The 23,162-nt window shown below is 43.2% G+C and overlaps 1 pseudogene; it reads left to right on the top strand.

The window, feature by feature from the left end:
* Window positions 1–836: 836 nt before the first annotated feature.
* On the top strand, window positions 837–13,272 carry LOC129339292 (olfactory receptor 5B21-like; annotated as a pseudogene).
* Window positions 13,273–23,162: the final 9,890 nt, after the last annotated feature.

Genomic DNA, 23,162 nt, shown 5'->3' with positions numbered 1-23,162 from the left:
TCAGATATGGAGGGATGACGGGGTTGGAAAAATCCTAAATCCCTCTCTCCCTCTATTGGGATGGCCAATGCTGCTCCCTTTCTCTCTGACCTTGCCACACTCTCTCATTTCTTCAACTCACTCACTTCCAACTACTTATCTTTGGCTCCTTGTCCCTGCCTACCTTTATAGGCCCCCCCTGGCACCCTCCTCCAGTCAAGGAGGTGTTTTTGGGGACACAGGAGTATTCTTTTAAAGGAGAGGATAAAAGAGACAATCTTTAAGAGGAGGTTAATCTTTGGAGGAAAGAGAAGTTCTTTGGGGAGACAGGATATTCTTGGACAGGAAAGGACAAAGGTGATCTATGAGGGGAGATTAATCTTGGAGGGAAACAACATTGTATTCTATAATGAGGAGCCCCTGAGCCTGGCAGTGGCCCAGAGACTGGGGTGGGGTCAGAGTCATAATACCCCCAGACAGCAGTTGTTTGGGGAGAAATGTTAACTTCCAATATGGGAGAGCCTGGATCTTCAATACACAAGGTCTGGTCATGGGTAGTCCAGCAGAGGGAGGTTGACCTTTATGAAGGCCAATTAATCCACCAGGGATGGGTCCAGGCATGAGCGGTGGGCACAGAGCAGGTCTTCCAGGTGGGAGAATACCCACTCGCTCTGGACACTGGGGGGGGGGAGCAGAAAAGGAAGTTCATGGCCACAGATGACAAGTCCATCCACATGGCAGCTTTGCATGCCCAGTACTCCAGAGGATTGAAGTCAGGGGGCTGGGGAGGCTCAGCAAGGTACTCTCACACCATCACCTCCGCCAAGTCCTCCACAAAAGCACACATGGGCTCCCCGATGCGACCGTCCTCCTATCTCACCATCGAGGACCAGTAGTGGGGGGCCTTGTTGGGTGGGATCTCATGGCCTGAGGTGCTGGGCTGATCAGCCTCCTCCTCCTCCTCTGCTGCCACCAACAATTCCTCTTCCATGCCCTCTTCCCTCTGGCCAGATCATTTTGCCTGGAACCTGCACACCTTTCCTGAGAGGTCTTGTATCCATAGCTGGAGCTCAGTATTGCTCATGATGATGCTGCCCTTTATACAGGGGTCGCAGATGCAGGCCAGTCTGTACACCCCCACTTGGCAGAGAGGATGCAAGTGGGTGGCCACACCTGCTTGCATCCTCCTCACAAGTCCCTGATCCTGGGGAGAAGGGCTTCCTCCTGCTCCAGTTCTTTAGCCAGCACCTGGTCCAGCCCACGTATCAGGGAGATGGCTTGACCCAGGCTGGCCATGTAAGAGCAGAGGAGGCCAGTGGTTTCCTTTTTTTTAAAAAAAAAGATTTTTATTGGGTGAGAAATAAAAAAACAATGATTTTACAAGTTTTCAAATAATCCCCTCATTTACTTATTCCCCCTAACCCTTTCCCCTCCCCGCTTTTTATCTTAGACTTCCAACAGTTTTCCAACCCACTGTCTACCTCTACCTCTTAAATCTCTAAATAACTTCTTTAATTAATTCTTATATCCTTAGCTACTTCTTTAAATGCTTCTTTAATAAAATGCTTTCCTAAACTATAAATTACTTTTCTAACTTATCTATATTTCTTGTAAAGACCCGTATCTCCTCTCTTTTTGTCCAATTAATAGTTATCTAACAACCATAATTCCCCCTTCACGTCCCACTTCTTCTCTAAATATTGTTTCAATTTCCCCCAGTCATTAAAAATTCTTCTGAGTTTTGTTCTCTTAACTTCCTTGTTAATTTGTCCATTTCTGCCATGTACAGCAATTTTTGTATCCAATTTTCTATGGATGGTACTTCTTGCATCTTCCAAAGCTGAGCATATAAAATCCTTGTCGCCGTTGTCATATAAAATACTAATGTCCTGTCTTGTATGGGAATTCCTTCCAAGTTCAAATTTAGCAACAGCAATTCTGGGTTTTTAATTATTTGCTTTTGTAAAATTTCTGACATAACTTCTATAATATTCCCCCAGTACTGCTTTGCTATTTCACAAGTCCACCACATATAGTAAAACGACCCTTCATGCTTCTTACACTTCCAACATTTATCTGACATTTGGTTATTCCCATTTGCTATCTCCTTTGGCGTTAAGTTCCATCTATACATCATCTTAAAAATATTTTCTTTGAGGTTTGTACACGTAGATGTCTTCAACGTATTTTTCCACAAATATTCCCATGTCTCCATTGTTATGTCTCTGTTACAATTTATAGCCCATTTCACCATCTGGACTTTAACAGTTTCGTCCTCTGTATACCATTTTAACAAAACCTTGTAAACTTTAGATATCAATTTTTTCTCTTCTTGCAGTATACATTTTTCCAATTCAGAGTCTTTTAATTTGAATCCACATTTCCGAGCATCCAAGTCATACAAATCTTTAATCTGTCTATACTGGAACCATCCATATTGAAAAGGTAACTCCTCATTCGTTTTAATCCTTATCTTATTTTGTTACACTTTCAATAATTCTTTATAAGTCAAACATTCATCTCTATTATAAATTGTTCTCGGATCAATCACTTCCAATGGCACCACCCACATCGGGATACCTTCATCCAAATATTTTTTATACTTCAACCAGACGGTGAAAAGACTCCTCCTCACATAATGGTGCAAAAACATAGAGTCGGCTTTAATTTTATCATACCACAAATAGGCATGCCAGCCAAAGAGCTTTTTATAACATTCAAGTGTCAAAAGCTTGAGATTTTTTAATGACATCCATTCTTTAATCCAGACCAAGCATATTGCTTCATGATATAATCCTATATTTGGTAGTTGCAGTCCTCCTCTTTCTTTGGCATCACATAGCACTTTCATTTTCACTCTGGGTTTCTTTCCTGCCCATACAAATTCTGATATTTTTCTTTGCCATTTGTCAAATTGTTTATTGTCCCTTATTATTGGTATCGTTTGCAATAAGAACATAATTCTTGGTAACACATTCATTTTGATCACTGCTATTCTTCCTAGCCATGACAAATTCATCTTATTCCATTTAATCATATCTCCATCTATTTGTTGCCATAGCTTCTCATAATTATTCTTAAATAAATCAATATTCTTTGCAGTTAACTGTATTCCTAAATATTTCACTTTATGTGTTACCTCACAGCTAGTAATATCCATTAATTCTTGTTGTTTTTGTTTGGTCATGTTCTTACACAGAATCTTTTACTTCTTTTTGTTAACAAAAAAATCCTGCCAGATCGCCAAACTCTTTTATCTTAGTCAACAACTTATTCATGTTTTGAATCGGATTTTCAACTATGACAATTACATCATCTGCAAATCCTCTTACTTTGTATGTCAGTCCTTTAATCTTCATGCCTTTTATCTCATCATCCTCTCGTATTTGCCTTAACAAGATTTCCAATACCATAACAAACAACAATGGAGACAGTGGGCATCCTTGTCTTGTACCCTTTCGTATTTCTAATCACTTAGTTAATTCATCGTTTACCACAATTGCTGCACATTGTTCTTTGTATATTGATCTCACTGCTTGAATAAAACCTTTTCCCATCTGGACTCTCTCCATAGTAGCAAACATAAAGTCCCAATTTAAATTGTCAAATACCTTCTCTGCATCCACGAAAAAGAAACCAACTTCCTTTTCACAATGTCTATCATAACACTCTATTGCGTTTAACACTGTCCTTAAATTGTCCTTAATCTGTCTGTTTGGTAAAAATCCTGCTTGTTCTTCTGCTATAAATTCTGACAACCACTCCTTCAACCTTTCCGCCAGTACTTTAGCAAAAATTGTATAGTCATTGTTAAGTAAAGATATAGGTCGATAATTTTTCACATTAGACAAATCCTGCTCTTCTTTCGGAATCAGTGTTATATTAGCCTCATTCCAAGTTTCTGGTATTTCCTGTCCCTTTAAGATTCCATTCATCACTTTTTTCAGGAAGGGCACCACTTCTTTAATCATTACCTTATAGAATTTGGCCGTTATCCCATCAGGCCCTGGTGCCTTCCCCAGCTTTGTCGATTGTATTGCTTCTGCGATCTCATTTTCTGTAATCTCTGCATTTAATTTCTCTCTTAATTTTTCTGGTACCGCTGGTAAATTAATTTTGTCCAAATATCGGTTAATAGCATTCACATCCACCATTTTACTCTGATATAATTTAGCATAAAATTTGTAAAATGCTCTGCTTATAGCTGGTTGATGCATTAACGTTTTATCATCCTCCACAATCTTAGTTATCATTCTCTTTTCTCTCCTTTTTTTCAATTGCCATGCTAAATATTTTCCTGTTTTGTTGGCCCCTTCAAATGACTTTTGCTTTAGTTTTTTCAGTTCCCACTCCAATTCTTTATTCTCCATCACTTTTATTTGCTCTTGTAACATCCGTATCTCCTGATATAATTTCTTTTCCCCCAGTCTTTTCTTTAATTGCGTCTCTTTAGCTTTTATTTTTTCTTGTATTTCTTTCCGTTTTTCTTCCTTTCTTTTCTTGTCTCTTGCATTTAAGTCCATAAGAATTCCTGTCATCACCGCTTTATAGGTATCCCATACCTTATGCGTTGAAACAGATTTGTCTAAATTACATTGTATAAAGAATCTGGTTTCTTTCTGTAACAAGTCCAAATTGCTCTGTTGTTGTAGTAGATCTTCATTAAGTCTCCATCTGAATTTTTTCACACATTTTCCATATTTCCACATGATTGGATTATGATCTGAGCTTACTTTAGGCATTATTTCAACGTCTTTAGTCCATATCGCTAAATCTTCGGAAGCCCAAATCATATCTATTCTCGATAAAGATGAGTGTCTTGCAGAGTAAAAGGTATATTGTCTAGTCTTAGGATTACTTCTTCTCCAAACATCTTCTAAGTTCTCCTGATTCCGTATTTCCAAAAACAATTGTGACAGTAGTCCCCTTTTCTTTTGTGCTCCCTTCATTTTTTTTATCTTCTTGTAAGTTAACCACTCCATTAAAGTCACCCACCAAAATTATCTGTGCATATGTCACTTGGTCTAATTGCTTCAATAGTTCTTTGAAAAAATTGTCCTTCGCCCCATTTGGTGCATAAATCCCCACTATTAATGTCTTTTGTGAGTTCCAAATAAATTCCGCCGCCATATATCTGCCTTCTGAGTCACTAAATATCATCTTGGGTTGCAATTCGTTTTTAATATATAAAACAACTCCTCTTTTCTTTTGCTTTGTTGCAGTCACAAATTCTCTCCCCAATTTGTTATTCTTCAAATATTTTAAATCTTGTTTTTTCACATGGCTCTCTTGCAAACAAATTATATTACACTGTTGCTTAAATAGCCAATGAAAAATAGCCTTGCATTTGGAGGGTGAATTTAGTCCATTTACATTTCACAAAATTACTTTACACTCCATAATTATAATCTAGGTCTCTTAGGTAAGTCTTTTTCATTGTCCAAGAAGAACATCTCCATCTCATGACGTGATCTAATAGTTTTTCTAAACGATTTAAATTCAAAGCTCTGTCCCTCTGGGATCTCCCATCTGTACCTTATATTTAACTCCTTCAAAATCAAAGTGAGTTCTCTGTATTTTTTTCTTTCCATCAGAATCCTCTTAGGCAATTCTTTCATTATTCTCACCTTCTCCCCCTCCATCACCAGTGGATCTTGGAATTGTCTGCTAACAATTTCTTCCTTCATTCTTTTTGTCACCAACTGTACAATCATATCTCTAGGCAAATTTTTTTGGGCTGCATATCTTGAATTAATTCTGTATACCACATCCACATTACTTGCGATCTCTTCCAGTGTTTTATTCAAAAATCTTGGTAATATCTCCAATATCTGTTCCTGGGCAGTCTTCCCCTCCTCTTCCGGAACGCCTCTAAAATGGAGTTGCCTGTCCATATGTTTACACTCCATCACCGCCATTCTGTCACTTAACGCTGAAGTCTCCACCTTGAGGGAGGTAGCTAATTTTTCTGTCTTTTCCTCCACTTCTTTGACAATTTGCTGCGTCGTTTGTAATTCTTTCTTAACATCTTCCATATTCTTCGCCAATTCGGCCACCTCAGATTTAATTGTATCCTTAAGGTCTTTCAACATCTCCTGCATCGTCTCTTTTAACTCTTTATTACCTTCTGCCTTTTTTTTGTCCAGATTATCAAATGCTGATTGCCAATCTTTTTTCGACATCGTGGGGCTTGATTTGCTCCGCTCCCACGAGTCCGCTCTCTTCCTTAGCTCCGTGGTTCAAACACTTTATTTTCACTATTTAATCCGTTAAAATCCCAGTGTTTTTAAATTAACACTTTATATCGTCCAAAATGTTGGGCGTCTTTTCTCTATGGTTTCTACCTTGAAATCTTGCCCTTTCCCTTCTTCAAAATGGAGCACTTCCATCTACAATGAAGCCTTGCCCATTCCATGTATTGTCGAAGGCTTTCACGGCCGGAGACCGATGGTTGTTGTGGGTTTTCCGGACTGTATTGCCGTGGTCTTGGCATTGTAGTTCCTGACGTTTCGCCAGCAGCTGTGGCTGGCATCTTCAGAGGTGTAGCACCAAAAGACAGAGATCTCTCAGTGTCACAGTGTGGACAAGATCTTGGCAGGTCATTTGTATCTACTCAGGAGGGGTGGGGTTGAGCTGAGTCATCCTGTAAGGGTTTCCCAGGGTGTGGAATGCTAATGGCGGGAGGCTTCACTGTATCCTGAGGAGGTTCTTTTGCATATGGATTGGTGCTTGATGTGCTAATCTTCTCTGGAGGGCTATTTTCGGGTGTAGAGTGTTTTGTTAGCCTGGTGTTTTTCAGAACTGGAAACCATGCTCTGTTCATTCATAAGGTTTCTTCTTTCCTGTTGAAGTTTTGCTTATGCTTGTGAATTTCAATGGCTTCCCTGTGCAGTCTGACAAAGTAGTTGGAAGTGTTGTCCAGTATTTTGGTGTCCTGGAATAAGATACTGTGCCCTGTTTGAGTTAGGCTATGTTCAGTGGCTGAATCAGCAGTGGCTGATCCATATGCAAGTCTGCCATGGATATGTTATCATACTGTGGTGCCATGTGTGTGCCTATGGGTGTGCCTAGATATAGGTTGTCACCAAATTTGAAGTAATTATGAGTAAGCACGAAGTGGCCTAATATGTAAGGGAACATAATGGGGAGGTCTGTGGTTCCTAACTCATTAGTGAAGCATTTGAGACTACCTCCCTACAATGCAGCCCTCCTATCTAAGTAAAAAGCCTTTTTGAATAATTTGGTTTTGCATCGTTTGTGGAAAGCCAGGAGACTGGAGGCTCTCCTGACCTTCTCAAGCAGGCTGTTCCACAGGATAGGACCCACCACCAAGAAAGCCTGTGTACAGGCTGCTGTTGATTTCATCCATGTGCAGGGTGGCACCTGCCAGAGACTGTTCAGATGAGTGAAGCTGCCATGGAGGAACATAGGGAGGTAGGTGGTCCCATAGGCCTTGAAGGGCATTGTATGTGATAACCAGTGCCTTTTACTGAGCACGGTAACTAATAGGTAGCCAATGGAGTGACTGCAGAATGAAGGTGATGTTCATGCTCCTGCTCACTCCTGATAACAGTTGAGCCACAGCATTTCACATTAATTGGAGCCTCCTAGTTAACTTAGATGGTAGAACTATACAATAGTCAAGTTTTGATGTTACCGTAGCATGGATCCAGGTGGCTAGGTCAGCCATATTGAGGTAAGAAGCCATCTTCTAGGCTAAAGTGAGGTTGTAGAAAGTATTTTTTATGGCTGCCTTAACTTGTTTTTCTAGTGGTAGTGCTGGATCCAGTATAATCCCTAGGGACTTAACCGAGTCTGCAAGGGTCAGGCAAACTCATTCGAAAGTGGGAAATACAATGTCCTTCAAAATCTCTGCCTTCCCAACAAGCATCACTTCCATCTTATCTGGGTTCGATTTCATTTTTTTATTTTTCAGCTATATCACTCTGGCTGTCAGGCAGCAATCTAAGATAAATTCTGTATCCTGTGGAGACCTGGATAGCAAGATACAGAGTTGGGTGTCATCAGTATAATGGTGACATCCTACTCCATAGCTGCCAATGAGTTCTCCTAAAGACTTTACATAGAGGTTGAATAACATGGGAGATAAGATTGCGCCTTGCAGAGGAGGCTCGAAGATGGTGCCTGAATAGGAGCTTCTTTGAAGAACTCCTCAGCTGACTGCCTCTGGGCTTCTAGCCAGGTATGGGTGTGAAAAAAAACAACCTACCTGCCTCTTCCTGATAAGAGGGACCCACGCTGGTGCAGCCATCTAAATTTGGGGGAGTTACTTGGCTGTTTCTATCGAGATCATTGAATTTAGTTTGAATTAAATAAATATTTGAGAGTCTGTTTGTATATGGGCATAGTAGATGGCCAAGGGTGGCCCCAGAAAAAGTGGTGGTCTTAGATGGAAGAAGAGGGACACCTGCTGGCATTCAGCCAAAGTGGAACATCTCCGTTTTACAGGCCCTGCAGAACTGTAACAGGGCCCACAGGGCCCGGATCTCCAGTGGGAGAGCATGCCACCAGGCCGGGGCTGGGGCAGAAAAAGCCCCATTGACTGAGAAGGATTACAGTAGAGAACAAGAAAGAACTGAGACCAGTAAATAATAATCTTTATGATTCCACATAACTTTATAGGAAATAAGGCTAGATATTAGTGGTGTGTTTTTTGTAATTTAGGATATGATCCCCTGAGAAAGTTATCATGAAACAGGCTAGTAACTAGCATCCTATCAGGATGAATTTCACACCTGCAGAGGGCCAAATTTCTCATCCACAGCAACTGGTGGCTGGTGGGAAGAACCAAGCACCCGCCCCACAACAGTCTTTAGATTGAATGGTTGGCAACTGGAGGCTCACAGCCTAGAGTAGAGTGACACTCTTGTATTGAAGAACCTGGAGGGACATTGCAACGTTACTTTAACTTGTGAAGATAAATAGTGCTACAAGTGCAGCACCACATCCTTGGAGAATTGCTTATATCATATAGTGTGACTACCCCGCCCCCACCCCCAACATTAATTTGCAGCCTCATTATTCGATACCTATTTTTATAACTTTGTAGAATACATTTTGTCCTATTTATTCTCATATTTATTATTTATTGACTATGTATATCAATACTGTTTGTCAAAGAGCTTGACTGTATATGTATGACTAATTGTGACTGTATACAATATAGGTAGTCTGCAATACTACCTCCGACAGGAGTTAAAATTGATGTGTACTGGTGGCTGATGTTGAAATTGTTATTGTTTACATAATAATTTATGCACTGTTTATTTTGCACACTTACACTTTAATTGTATAAAATTGAACAGAAATTAGCATTACTGTGTTTAGAGTATATGGGAATGTGTTGTTTCTCTGGAAGGGATCAGGAGCAGAGCATGTGGCAATGCCTGCACCCTACTTTGACCCAGCTGTGATCAGGAGCGGAGCAAGTAGCAATGCCCCCCCACCTTAAACCAGCTGAGATCAGGAGCACAGCTGGTGGAAACATCTGTTCCCCTTATCCCACTGGGATCAAGAGTGGAGCAGGTCGCAATGCCAGCCCCCCACCTTCACCCAGCCTGCCCCCCTTCCCATGGCCTATGGCTGTGCCGTTGACCAGTAGATACTACGGGTGCAGGCTCACTCTCCTTCCCTTAAGAACTTGAGGCTACACACTTAATATGTTTAATAAAGGAAATAGTTTTATTTCTACAGAGTCTAAGTCCACAAAGCAATTCTATAAACAGATGAAAACTTAACACTATGTTATAAGTCAGAATACAAGTTAACACTTTAACTCTATGGATATAAGGCACACTTAACGCAATAATACTTAACCTAAGTCATGACATTGCAAGGGTCCCTTTGGATGGAGCTCAGCCAGGCTAGGCGGCTTCCAGGCTGAAAACCTCTCTCGGCCAGGGCATCAGTGGGGTTTTAATGGCAGGTACCCCATTTTAAAGATGTTTTCCAGGGTGTGTCCCCTCATTGGCATAGTGTTCTTGTGCCAAGGATTTCATGAATCCTACCTTCTTGCTTGTCGCTTTTTCTTTGCAGGGCAGACGCCTTTGGCACTCGTTCTAGTGTGCTCAGCAGAAAGTGAAAGGCTTCAGGCTGGAAAGAACCTGATGTGCTCTGCAGGTAAAAGCGAAAGGACCTTGGGGTGTCATAAGGTCCCAGTGTGCTAAATTCTTTCTCTGGCTTGCTTTTGGGGGAGTCGGATGGAAACGAAAGCTAAGGAAAAGGAGGGCAGAGGTGAAAAGCCTCTGCTTTAAGAGTTTTAAAACCCTTTTTCTCATAGGCCTGGATTGAACACTGTTAATGGCCTGGGATTTTCAGAACCAAACTCCATAATTCCCACAAGATATATGTCTTGTTGAATACATTACTTTTACTGAAGCTGGTGTTTTGCAGTTCAAATATATTATACATCTTAAGTCACATTTCCAGTCCCTTGAATTTTTAGCCAAGGGTGTTAATCCCTTAATCATTCCAGTAACTGAATATAAAAAAGGACAGAGATATGAGAGGAAAGATAAATGACCATTTCTATATATCAATATAAAAAGACATTTTTGTACCAGTCTTCCTTCAATCTTTCATCTGTTTGATCCAAGCCATCTAAAATTATATATTTGGATTTTCATTGTAATGAGGCTGGAAAAACCAAATAAGTAATGTAAAAGACTTTGGCTTAAACACTAATTTATGCTCTAGGGAGAGTAACTAAGAAATAGGAATAATCGAAGAAGACTCCAAAGACCCAGTTGTCACATTATCTCTAGTCTTTCACAGTGAATATACAATATCTAACATGTTATAAAACATCTAAACTTCCAATAAGTCTATGGTAAACATCATTATGCATAGAGAGGCAACAAGCCCTAGGTCATAATCTGAATTTCATTATGTTTCTTCTTCTTTCTCTCTTTCAAAAAATAATAGTGAAGACAGAAGGCTCTAAAGACCCATCAATCCCCCACTTTCTAATACCTTCAGAGCGCATAAACAGTATAACAAGTTAGAAAGAAAAATACACATAGGACGTTGTATTAAGCTTGTACTATTGGATCATAATCTGAATTTCATTCTGGTTTTCTTCTTAATTCTTCTAACGTGATAGAATAAGTCCTCCTTTCCAGTGCTCAGCTGAAGGTGACTTTTCTTTTTTTTAATAGAAATTTTATTGAATCAGTTAACATATTACATAATACACAATACATACTCATTTACCCTTATAATTACAGTATATGCCCCCATCCCTTCCCCCTCCCCCTTTTCCCTTTTTGACTTCCAACAGCACTAAAACCCCTTAATTTCTTATCGTTATCTCTAATTACTATGTAGTCCCTATTATCTAAGGTAAAGTTCATGTTCATTCTCATGGCTCATATTACTTAATAACTATCTAAAGTCCACAGTTGTCCTCTCACATCCCGTTTATTTTCCACATAGTCCTTAAGCTTCTTTCAGTCAGTTAAAAATTCATTCGGATTCTGCTCTCTCAATTTCCTTGTCAATTTGTCCATTTCTGCCATATGCAACAGCTTTTGGATCCATTCTTCAACTTCTGGTATGTCTTCTTGTTTCCAGTATTGTGCATACAAAATTCTTGCTGCAACAGTCATATAATATAACAGGGTTCTATCCCTCATGTTAACTTCTTGCATATTCAATCCTAGCAACAGTATTTCCGGGCTCTTTAACATTTCATAATTATCAGCATTTCTCCCTAAATCTTAGACCAAAACATTTTGGCCTTTTCACAGGTCCATCACATATGGTAAAAGGAGCCCTCATGTTTTTTACATTTCCAGCATTTATTTGACATTGCACTATTTGCATTTGCTAATTTTTTTTGGTGTTAAATACCATCTATAAATCCAAAGGTGACTTTTCTTATCTTCTAGCCAATTCTGTAAGGGGTCAGTAAACAAGCAGTGGTCTCTCTGCTTTATTTTCTTTTTAAATATACGTTGCATACTTTTTTTTTTCATTCAGTATGCTAGGTTTCTTCCCCACAGCTCTGCTTTGTTGCTCTTCCCCGTTCTTCTTTGTCCCTTTTATTTTCACAAAGAAAGACTGGTATATTCCTCCATTTTGTAGACTGAGCTTTTCATCATTCCACTCTAATTTTCTTTCAGATAAGTCTGTCCCTTTGAAATTTTCTTCTGATTTAGTATCTTTCATGATGCCTTTGTCCATTTCCAATCCAAGAATCTCATCTGCTTTACTTAATAACTCACCCATCAGCTTGGAAATGGAAAATCAGTCCACAGTGACTTATTTTGTCCTCTTGGGATTTTCATACAACCCATCAGTCCATTTCCCTCTTTTTGACATTTTTATTTATGTATGCAACAACCTTACTGGGAAACACAGTGATTATGACAATAATAATAAGCAACGATCACCTCCGGAGCCCCATGTACTTCTTCCTGAGGGCCAAGCTACACATGACGAATGACACTTAAACAGCAAGTGTATTTCTCCCTGTTCACTTGCCCTCCACTCAATCCACTTGCCGTTCAAGTGTCATTCGTCATGTGTAGCTTGGCCCTCTGTCACCTGTCTTTCCTCGATATCTGCTTCTCTTCAGTCACTGTGCCAAAGTTGCTACTTAAGCCAGACAATTTCATACAGCGGCTGTTCTTAATCCTCCAGACAGAGTGCACTGAAATTTAGCTTCTTGCAGCAATGGCTTTTGACCAATACACTGCCATATGCAAGCCCCTGCATTATATGCAAATAATGAACAGAGTGTTTTGCAGATGGCTGGTGGGAGCTGCATGAGTCATTGGATACATGTGTGCTATGGTGAATTCATTACCTATATTAAAACTAACATTCTGTGGTCAAAATGTTATCAGGCACTTCAGCTGTGAACACCCATGTTTACTTGCTTTGTCCTGCACAGAAACTTTCCCAAATGTGGTTACTTTCTTCATTTCTGCATCTACTACAGTTGTTTTTTCAATCCTAGTTATTCTGTTCTCCTGTGTCCACATTGTCTCCACTGTCCTAAAGATGCAGTCAACAGAAGCGAAAAAGAAAACTTTTTCCACTTGCAGTGCCCACCTTATTGTTGTGGTGCTATATTATGGTACAGGCTCTTTTAGGTATCTGCGGCCAAACTCTGCCTCCTCAGCAATTCCGGATGATCTTTTCTCTATCCAGTATAGCATTACAACACCCATGTTGAATCACATTATCTACAGCTTGAGAACGAGGGAAATCAGAGAGGCCTTAAAGAAGTTAACGATGTACAAACCATTGATGTCGCATGCTATGTAAAATGTTATTTGATAGTAACCAAGCTGATAAAACATTGACGTTCAAGACAGTAATAAATAAATTTTTTGACAATCAGCTGGTTTCAAAATAGTGTTGCTTTGTTTTGATATACTTAAATTTACTTGAATTGTACTCCATATCTTTTTAAGCTATTCAAATCGTAGAATGATTTTTAATTAATTTCTGTCACTTTATAGCAAGCTTAGCGGTCTATGCATATGTTTACCAGTTACTGACTACTAAGGGTACCATTTAGGTCTAACTGTTCTCTCAGATTTCCTCCAAAGCCTTTTCTTCTACTCTAGATTGCTTCTGGTATATCCTAAAACAACTTTTCCCCTCATAATATGAATGAACAAGCCAAAGTAAAGGAAGGAAAGTAACTGTAATTGTTGGCTTTGAAAGGAGGAGAAACAGAGCATTTCCAGGGGCCCCAAAATTGTCACCATTCTCACATTGCTTCTCGTATCATTTTTTTGTGCAAGAGAACCTGAAATTTGCCACCTGCTTGGCCCAACTACAGTGGCCTCATGTCTCCCAAGGGCTCTCCCTTCTTAGGCCTCAGAAAGAGTCAGACAGTCTCTGCGTACCAAGATTCAACGTTGTCGTGTTCCACCAGCAAGGCTATCCCTTAGCTTCAGAGATAGACCTGAGCACTTCCCCCCCAGGTCTGGGTCTAGAACACTACTTATATACTCACCCTCTAATGCCATCCCCACCCAATCTACCAAGAGCCAACCCCCAAAGTGAGACCCACTACCAGAGCCAGGTGTGGCCAGCCTTCTATGCCCCACTGTGGCCCCCTCAGCTCACAGGAGCCTGTTCCTGCTCCTCTGCTCAGACTCCTATCCTGCCCCTCTGTGCCTGGGATTGACCAGCAGGTGGTAAATCACATCCTCTGTGAGGCTGGGCTCTGCACTCCTGGCTTCGAGGGTGGGCCCTCCGCACTGAGACCAGGACGGAGCTTGCAGTGGGTTTGAGAGGTGGCAGCTTCCTGCTGCTGCTGCTGCTGTCATCATGCCTTGGCACTGGGCATCTCAAGGTGGAGGTGACTCCTGCAGCCATCTTGAGGGAGCCTCAAATGAGAGCTTGCTGGGATCTCTTGGGCTGACGCTGGACGGGCTCCCCTGCTGGGCTGTGTGGTGGTAAGCTGGAGTCCAGGGAGCACCGGGAAACTGACCCTGGACAGAGAGCAAAAGGAATGAGCCAGCACTTGACACTTGTGGCCTTATGTGATCAGGGCAATGCCGCTCAACACATTGGGGTCAGGAAGGAATTTTCCTCCAGGCCAAACTGGCCAGGAATCCTGGACATGTTTGCCTTCAGCGAGTCATCGAGCAGAGATTACTGAGGGAATGGAGAGGAGGTAGCTGTAGCTGGATGATATTTTCTCTATCCAGTATAGCATTACAACACCCATGTTGAACCCCATTATCTACAGCTTGCGAACCAGGGAAATCAGAGAGATCTTAAAGAAGTTAATGGGTTGCAAATCATTGATGTCTCATGTTACATAAAATGTTATTAAATAGTAACCAAATCAATAAAAAGACACTAATAAATAAATGTTTTGACAATCAACTGATTTCAAAATATTGGTGCTTTGTTTTCAGTAGACTTGAACTTACTTGAGTTGTACTCCATATCTGTTTAAGGTATTCTAATCCTACAATGATTTGTAATGGATTTCTGCCACTTTAATTTATAGTGAACCCTGACCTAGATAGCCCAGGTGAGCCTGATCTCATCCGGTCTCAGAAGATAAGCAGTGTCAGACTTGGTTAGTAATTGGGTGGGAGACCTCCAACGAAGACCAGGGTTGCAGAGGCAGGGGATGGCAATCCACCTCTGTCTATCTCATGCCAAGAAAACCCCACCAGGGGTCACCATAAATCAGTTATAACTTGAGGGCACTCTCTATCACGAATTTATAGTGAGCTTAGAGGTGTTATGTTTATCAGTTAATGACTACTAAGGGGACAATTTAGGTTTAACTGTTCTCTTGAGTTTCCTCCAAAGTCCTTTCTTCTCCTCTTGATCTTCTGGCATATCCTACACAACTTATTTTTTGTTTCTGTTCGCTGATGATAATGTGAATAAGCTGGAGGAGAATATCAATGAACAAACCCCTGTAAAGGGAGGACAGTCACTGTAATTGTTGACATTGAAAGTAGCCGAAGCAGAACATTTCCAGGGGACTCAATACTGTCACCATTCTCACATTGCTTTTGGTATCCTTCTTTTTTTTCCTGTGAGAGAACCTGAATTTTGCAAAGTCCACATCTAGTAGACCCACTGTGTTCTAAGACCCCTAGAGCTAGAAGCCAGTACTGAGCAGAATATAGTAGCTGCTAGATTCTAAGAAAAGCCAAACAAATGTCAGAAGAAATGGGAGTAAACCATACACAGGCGTAAAAGATGGATGTGAAAAGATGTCAGTGCCAGAGATTCCAAGAAGACAAGAAGATGGAGGGTTGGTTGTTGCGGGTTTTCTGGGCTGTATTGCCGTGGTCTTGGCATTGTAGTTCCTGACGTTTCACCAGCAGCTGTGGCTGGCATCTTCAGAGGTGTAGCACCAAAAGACAGAGATCTCTCAGTGTCTCTGTCTTTTAAGATGGAGGGTTTATTCCAGTCCTGTGAGAAACACCTTTGTCAATGAACATTTTCTTGCCTGGAATCTTTAAGAGCTTCCTGCCATCAACCAGGAAGCCTCCATTTGCATTTCAGAACATGTTATATGTTGGGTTGCTACTAGCCCAAAATTGGTGTCACAGCACTGCTGGTGGTATTCTGCTGGTGTTACCATCAGGAGAGATGATAAATTGGAATTCTTACTTACATTTGTACTGTGTGTTTGGGGGTGTTATGTAAGTTTTGTGTCAGTTCATAAATTAATCATACAGTGAGAATGGGTTATTTGACTTCTAGATGTAAGTGGACTGTGTGATATGGGGTCATCCCGTTAATCACTTCTTATTTTAGGTATGAACCAGCTTATGAGCCTACCAAAGGCTCAATCATGGAAGAAATGATCTGAATCTTCAGGATGATCAGAAGATCCAAGATGGACTAGAAAAGAAGGGGACAGTCCTTCTTGCAACCCATGTTCTGTTACGGCATTTTGGAAATAAAATAAAACTTTTTCCTGCATGACTCTTAAGATTTTATGTATCAGATGAGATAATTTGTGGAAGGGTCCTAAAGATGGAACATAATATTATTAAACAAAGCTTTCCTGTCTGAGCCAAATGAAGTAGTCTTTGAGGCAGTTCAGTTCTCCCAGGCTTCTTACTGTAGATGGTTTCAATTTTCATACTAAGACCAGATTTTCATTTATAGCACCTTTATGGCCATATAATAGATGTTCCCTGTTCCTCAAAAAAAGGATTCTTACACACTAATATTAGCTTTCTACATAAAAGAGGAGTGTGGATGGGTGAGAATTTAAGCCACACTCAAATTCATCCAATACAGAGAGAGAGTCATGGGAAAAGTGTATCCAAAACAAGCGTAAACTGTCACTTACTTACCATACTAATTAAAGATACAATGTAACAAAATATCAAATAGTCTTTAATTAGTATAGTAAGTAAGTGATGTTTGGATACACTCAAAGTCATGGCAGTTCTGTGACTAGCAATGGGGGAAGAAGAATGTCGGGATTAAGCCTTCCTTTGTGGCGAGCCTGCTTTGGAAAGGAAGTGTTTACTGGAATTAAGGGGTATATTGGGTATGTCATTCCATCCTTCAGGTTTCCAAGGGATTCAGTTTTGTCTCCTGCGTTTTAATACCTTCATGAAAGCACTAGAAAGAGACATCTGCTCTACTGAGTGAAAAGAAAACAATATGGAGAAGGCACCCAGTTCTTTTCCTTTGCCTCAGATTTGGGTGTAACCAGGGCTCATTTGGAGGTAGAATGCCCAGGAATGCTGTTCCGGCAGTAACCCCAAGTCAGGTGGCCCACCTGACTTTAGGATCTTTTGGGCCATTTAGGCCTCAATTTGGGCCAAAACGGCCTGTATTGGGTTGGTGTCAGGTGGGAGAACCCTTCCCCACCCAGCATGGATACGATTCCAGCCGAAACGGGCCCAAAATGGCCATTTCCGGCCAATTTGGGCCCATTTTGGCCTGGATAAGGTTGGGGCTGAAACAGCCTGGATCAGGACAGTGCCAGGCAGGGGAAGTGTCCCCCTACCTGCCATTGACCTGGTCCAGGCCATTTCAGCCCTGATTGGAGTCGAAATGGGCCCAAAGTGGCCATTTTGGGCCCATTTCAGCCTGTATCAGTCCAAAGCAACGCAGATCAGGTTGGTGCCGGGTGGGGGAAGCCTCCCTCACCCAGATGGACACAGTCTGGGCTGTTTTGGCCCTGATCAGAGCCAAAACGGGCCCAAAATGGCCATTTTTGGACACTTGGGGTCGCTTTGTCCTGGATTGGGCCCCTAATGAACTGGATCCGGTTGGTGTCAGGCAGAAGAAGCCTCTCCCACCCAGCACCAACCCAATTCCAGCTGTTTTGGCCCCAATCCTGGCCGCAAAGGCCCCAAATGGCCACTTTTGGCAGTTTGGGGGCATTTTTTGCCAGAATTGGGGCCAAAATAGCCTGGATAAGGTTGATGCTGGGTAGGGGAAGCCTTTGGCCTCCTTTGGCTTGAAATGTCATGAGCTAAATGAAGAAATTAGCAAATTAAGACAAATGGAAAAATTGGGAAATGTAATGGAAAGTTAACTATGCAAATTGATATTAAGCAACATATTAACATATAACTGTAGAAGGAACTAAGAGAAAAGTTAAATTGTTAATTTTAGTCTATAGTGTTATATGGGAAAATATTAAGCTAAATGTATTTAGATTTAAAAAAATGGGAATTATAAATGAATGGTTTGAAGAAATATATATGTACAAAAGAAATATGTTCTGATGGCTTTTTAATAGCTTATTAATAGTTGTAGAATTGTATTAAGTAATGGTAAGTTAGGATTTTACCTCTAGTTAGTAGGGATAAAGGAAAAGTAATATAGAACAAATGATAAGAAAATACGGGACCGTAGTGCTGTCGGGAGTCTGCACAGAAAAGGGGGGGAGGGGTAGGGGTTGGGATGCATTTGCCCCCTCAGTTGGAAGAATGAGACATACGCAATTTGTTGGTATAAATGGCCGCTTTATTAAACATAACATCAACACTAAACTGCGGCAAGGGCAAACTATGCGGTACAGGTCAAGCCACGGGGTCACCTCTGACCTCCGCCTTGCCTGTATGGGCGAGCCCCGCTGCCCCGGGCGTAATCCATCCAGGGGATGGCCTCAGCCCGGCCGGCCAGGCAAAGGGTTCCCCCTAGGGATGTGCGTTTCGGCATTCAGAATGCCGAAAGAATGCCGAAACAAAAGTGTTTCGGCATTCTTCAAGAATCCCGAAACGTTTCGGGGAATGCCGAAACGTTTCGGGATTGCCGAAAGAAAAACCCGAAACGTTTCGGGATTCTTTCGGCATTCTTTCGGCATTCGAGAATCGCCATTTTGATTTTGCTAGCCGTTTGCCTTAGCAAGCGGCTAGCAAAATCCTGCTGGAAGCAAAGGCTTCCTGCAGGCTCTTAGAAGAGGGGAGGGGGGGAGAAGGAGTGAATCACTCACTCCTTCTGTCACCCCCCATCCCTCTTGCAAAGGAGGATAGGGAATCCTGCTTTGCCTTGCAAATGCAAGGTGCAAGCATTGCATTGCACTTTGCATTTGCAAAGCAGCAGAGATTCCCGCCAAAACTAACAGGTAGGGGAGGGGGAGCAGGAGGAGGGTGGCTCTTGGAGTGTGGGTGGGGAAAGGCAGGGGACTGGGGACTTTAGGAGTCACCAATCCCACTGCTGCATTCTCATGCCAGCCAATAGATTTAAATCTTTGGCTGAGGCTGCAGCAGGGGATTTAAATTTGGAGCAAGACTGTCTGGAACACTTCTGTTGCTGCTGCTGCTGAGCTGTGACCGAGAGAGGAGAAGAAGAGAGACTGCACCTGGAGCCTGGAGGACATCTGCCTGGAGGATCAACTGTGCTGGACATCCTGAGAGGACACCTGGTAGGCCTTTTTAAAATTTTTGTAAATTTTCATGCTGGGCAATGTGCTGCTGTGGCCTGCCTCTGCAAAAAGGTGTTGCAGTTTATTCTTGGCATGGCCTGGGGGACAGGTTGGGCAGACAATGTTTGATGGTGGGGTGGGGGTTTCAGCATTGGTTGTTGTGCTTGCCTTCTTTAAGCTTGATCCACTGTTTTAAGATTAAAACAAGAGTGTGCCAGCTTTGGGCCTACACAGGCCAGAAGCCTTTCTTCTGGCTGGCTCTCACAGTTGTGCTCCACAATCTGGAATGGTGTGGCTTGCTTGTCTGTGTCTGGTCCCCTGCTTGCAAGGATTCCCAACAGGCTCCGTCCTGATCAACTGTGCCAGCCTGTGGGCCACACACAGGTATGGCCTGGGGGACAGGTTGGGCAGACAATGTTTGATGGTGGGGGGGGGGGGTTCAGCATTGGTTGTTGTGCTTGCCTTCTTTAAGCTTGATCCACTGTTTTAAGATTAAAACCAGAGTGTGCCAGCTTTGGGCCTACACAGGCCAGAAGCCTTTCTTCTGGCTGGCTCTCACAGTTGTGCTTCACAATCTGGAATGGTGTGGCTTGCTTTTCTGTGTCTGGTCCCCTGCTTGCAAGGATTCCCAACAGGCTCCGTCCTGATCAACTGTGCCAGCCTGTGGGTCACACACAGGTATGGCCTGGGGGACAGGTTGGGCAGACAATGTTTGATGGTGGGGGGGGGGGGGTTCAGCATTGGTTGTTGTGCTTGCCTTCTTTAAGCTTGATCCACTGTTTTAAGATTAAAACCAGAGTGTGCCAGCTTTGGGCCTACACAGGCCAGAAGCCTTTCTTCTGGCTGGCTCTCACAGTTGTGCTTCACAATCTGGAATGGTGTGGCTTGCTTTTCTGTGTCTGGTCCCCTGCTTGCAAGGATTCCCAACAGGCTCCGTCCTGATCAACTGTGCCAGCCTGTGGGCCACACACAGGTATGGCCTGGGGGACAGGTTGAGCAGACAATGTTTGATGGTGGGGGGGGGGGGGTTCAGCATTGGTTGTTGTGCTTGCCTTCTTTAAGCTTGATCCACTGTTTTAAGATTAAAACCAGAGTGTGCCAGCTTTGGGCCTACACAGGCCAGAAGCCTTTCTTCTGGCTGGCTCTCACAGTTGTGCTTCACAATCTGGAATGGTGTGGCTTGCTTTTCTGTGTCTGGTCCCCTGCTTGGAAGGATTCCCAACAGGCTCCGTCCTGATCAACTGTGCCAGCCTGTGGGCCACACACAGGTATGGCCTGGGGGACAGGTTGGGCAGACAATGTTTGATGGTGGGGGGGGGGGTTCAGCATTGGTTGTTGTGCTTGCCTTCTTTAAGCTTGATCCACTGTTTTAAGATTAAAACCAGAGTGTGCCAGCTTTGGGCCTACACAGGCCAGAAGCCTTTCTTCTGGCTGGCTCTCACAGTTGTGCTTCACAATCTGGAATGGTGTGGCTTGCTTTTCTGTGTCTGGTCCCCTGCTTGCAAGGATTCCCAACAGGCTCCGTCCTGATCAACTGTGCCAGCCTGTGGGCCACACACAGGTATGGCCTGGGGGACAGGTTGGGCAGACAATGTTTGATGGTGGGGGGGGGGGTTCAGCATTGGTTGTTGTGCTTGCCTTCTTTAAGCTTGATCCACTGTTTTAAGATTAAAACAAGAGTGTGCCAGCTTTGGGCCTACACAGGCCAGAAGCCTTTCTTCTGGCTGGCTCTCACAGTTGTGCTTCACAATCTGGAATGGTGTGGCTTGCTTTTCTGTGTCTGGTCCCCTGCTTGCAAGGATTCCCAACAGGCTCCGTCCTGATCAACTGTGCCAGCCTGTGGGCCACACACAGGTATGGCCTGGGGGACAGGTTGGGCAGACAATGTTTGATGGTGGGGGGGGGGGGGTTCAGCATTGGTTGTTGTGCTTGCCTTCTTTAAGCTTGATCCACTGTTTTAAGATTAAAACAAGAGTGTGCCAGCTTTGGGCCTACACAGGCCAGAAGCCTTTCTTCTGGCTGGCTCTCACAGTTGTGCTTCACAATCTGGAATGGTGTGGCTTGCTTTTCTGTGTCTGGTCCCCTGCTTGCAAGGATTCCCAACAGGAACCGTCCTGATCAACTGTGCCAGCCTGTGGGCCACACACAGGTATGCTGCTTTGGCCAAGGTAACCCTTTTTGGTTGCTGGCCTGGCACTCACAGTTGTGCTCCACAATCTGGAATGGTGTGGCTTGCGTTTCTGTGTCTGGTCCCCTGCTTGCAAGGATTCCCAACAGGCTCCGTCCTGATCAACTGTGCCAGCCTTCGGCCCACACACAGGCCTGCTGCTCCGGCTTTGGTAACCCTTCCCGTTTGCTGGCCTGGCACTCACTGTTTTGCTTCACATTCAGGTTGTTTATCGTTGGTGGACCTCTTCTGGACTGGACTGCACTTGGTGGACATCGGCCTGCAGATCTCTGCGTGGAGGATCAACATTGCTGGACATCTGCACTGGTGGACTGGTAGGGTTGTTGTTAAATTTGGTTTTTGAGCTTATGTCTGCTGCTGTGCCTACCTGCGAGCATATGCTTTGGCTCTGTCTTTATGGCTTGGGCCGGGGGGGGGGCATTTTCTGGTTGGGCAAGAGGATATTGTTTGGGGGTTAGGGGGGCCAGCATTGATCGCAGTGCCTGCTTTCTTTCATGTTTCATTTTTCAAGTTTGAGTGTGGGGTGGGCATGAACTGCTGTTTCACAGGACTAAAAAATGAGTGTGCCAGCTTCTGGCCTGCACAGGCCAGAAGCTCTGCTGGGTGGATGTGTTTTGTTTTGCTGCTGGTTGGCCCTAGCCTTTAAGGGGGGGGGCTGACTTGGCTTGTGCAACGGGGCCTTGAATTTTGGGGTTGCGTGTGCGGCGTGTGGTGTTGACTCTGCTAACATTTCCAATTTTCTTGACAGCATCGTGGAGGAGAGGAGGACCAGCTGCAAGACCGCCTGAACATCGCTGGACTGCAGGACTGGTGTTACTGTGAGCGAGTCCGGGTTCACATTTGGGTGGCCTTGGGGGTGGGTTCTTGCTAGCTTGGGAGGGGGGAGGCTCATCTTCAAAACACCACATCCACACCCCACACCGACATACCACAGATACATCGGTCCCGCTAAATAGTGTCTCTTAGGTAGGTAGGCCAGTTGGTAGGTGATCAGTGGATAATTGCCCTCAACATAATTATTAGGGAAACCGAGCCTAGTTTTTTTTAAAAAACTAAATAGGGACTCAGCAGGGAAAGCATTAGTGAGTGAGTGTTAGGTTTGAATTCTATATATATATATATATATATATAAAAATTTGTAATAGCTGTCAATAGGCTTCCCATTAGTGCCCCCATAACTAGGGTTCCACTGCCCATCTCTGGCACCCGTGGTGGTGCCAGGCCGGCCCGGGCATACTAGTGTGTGAGTGTTTAAGGCTTTGTCACCTGTTATTGGGGTTTAGGGCCAGCTCAATTCCAGAGGAATTCAGCTGATTGGCAGGCTCAGGTTCCCTGACATAAATAGGGTTGCTTAAAAAGGCACTTGATTGTTCATCTCCAAGTCACAGAGCCACTAGAAGCACAGATTTAGAGCAGGTTAGTTAGGTCTTGAAAACAAAGTTGACCTTTGTTTTCTAAATCTTTTCTGATTAGTTAGGGTTGAATTTGGGAGGGGAAAGTATGTCGGAGAGGAAAGCAGAGAGGGGCCCCGGGGGAAAGGCTAGGGAGAAATCTAGAGGGGAGGAGGGGAGGGGGAGGGGGACTGCTGCGGCAGCCCCTCCATCTGAGCGGAGGAGGCCCTCCCCTGCGCTGCTGCCG

Source organism: Eublepharis macularius, chromosome 12 (genome assembly GCF_028583425.1).
Source record: "Eublepharis macularius isolate TG4126 chromosome 12, MPM_Emac_v1.0, whole genome shotgun sequence".
Lineage (NCBI taxonomy): Eukaryota > Metazoa > Chordata > Lepidosauria > Squamata > Eublepharidae > Eublepharis > Eublepharis macularius.
This window is presented reverse-complemented; position numbering and strand designations above follow the sequence as displayed.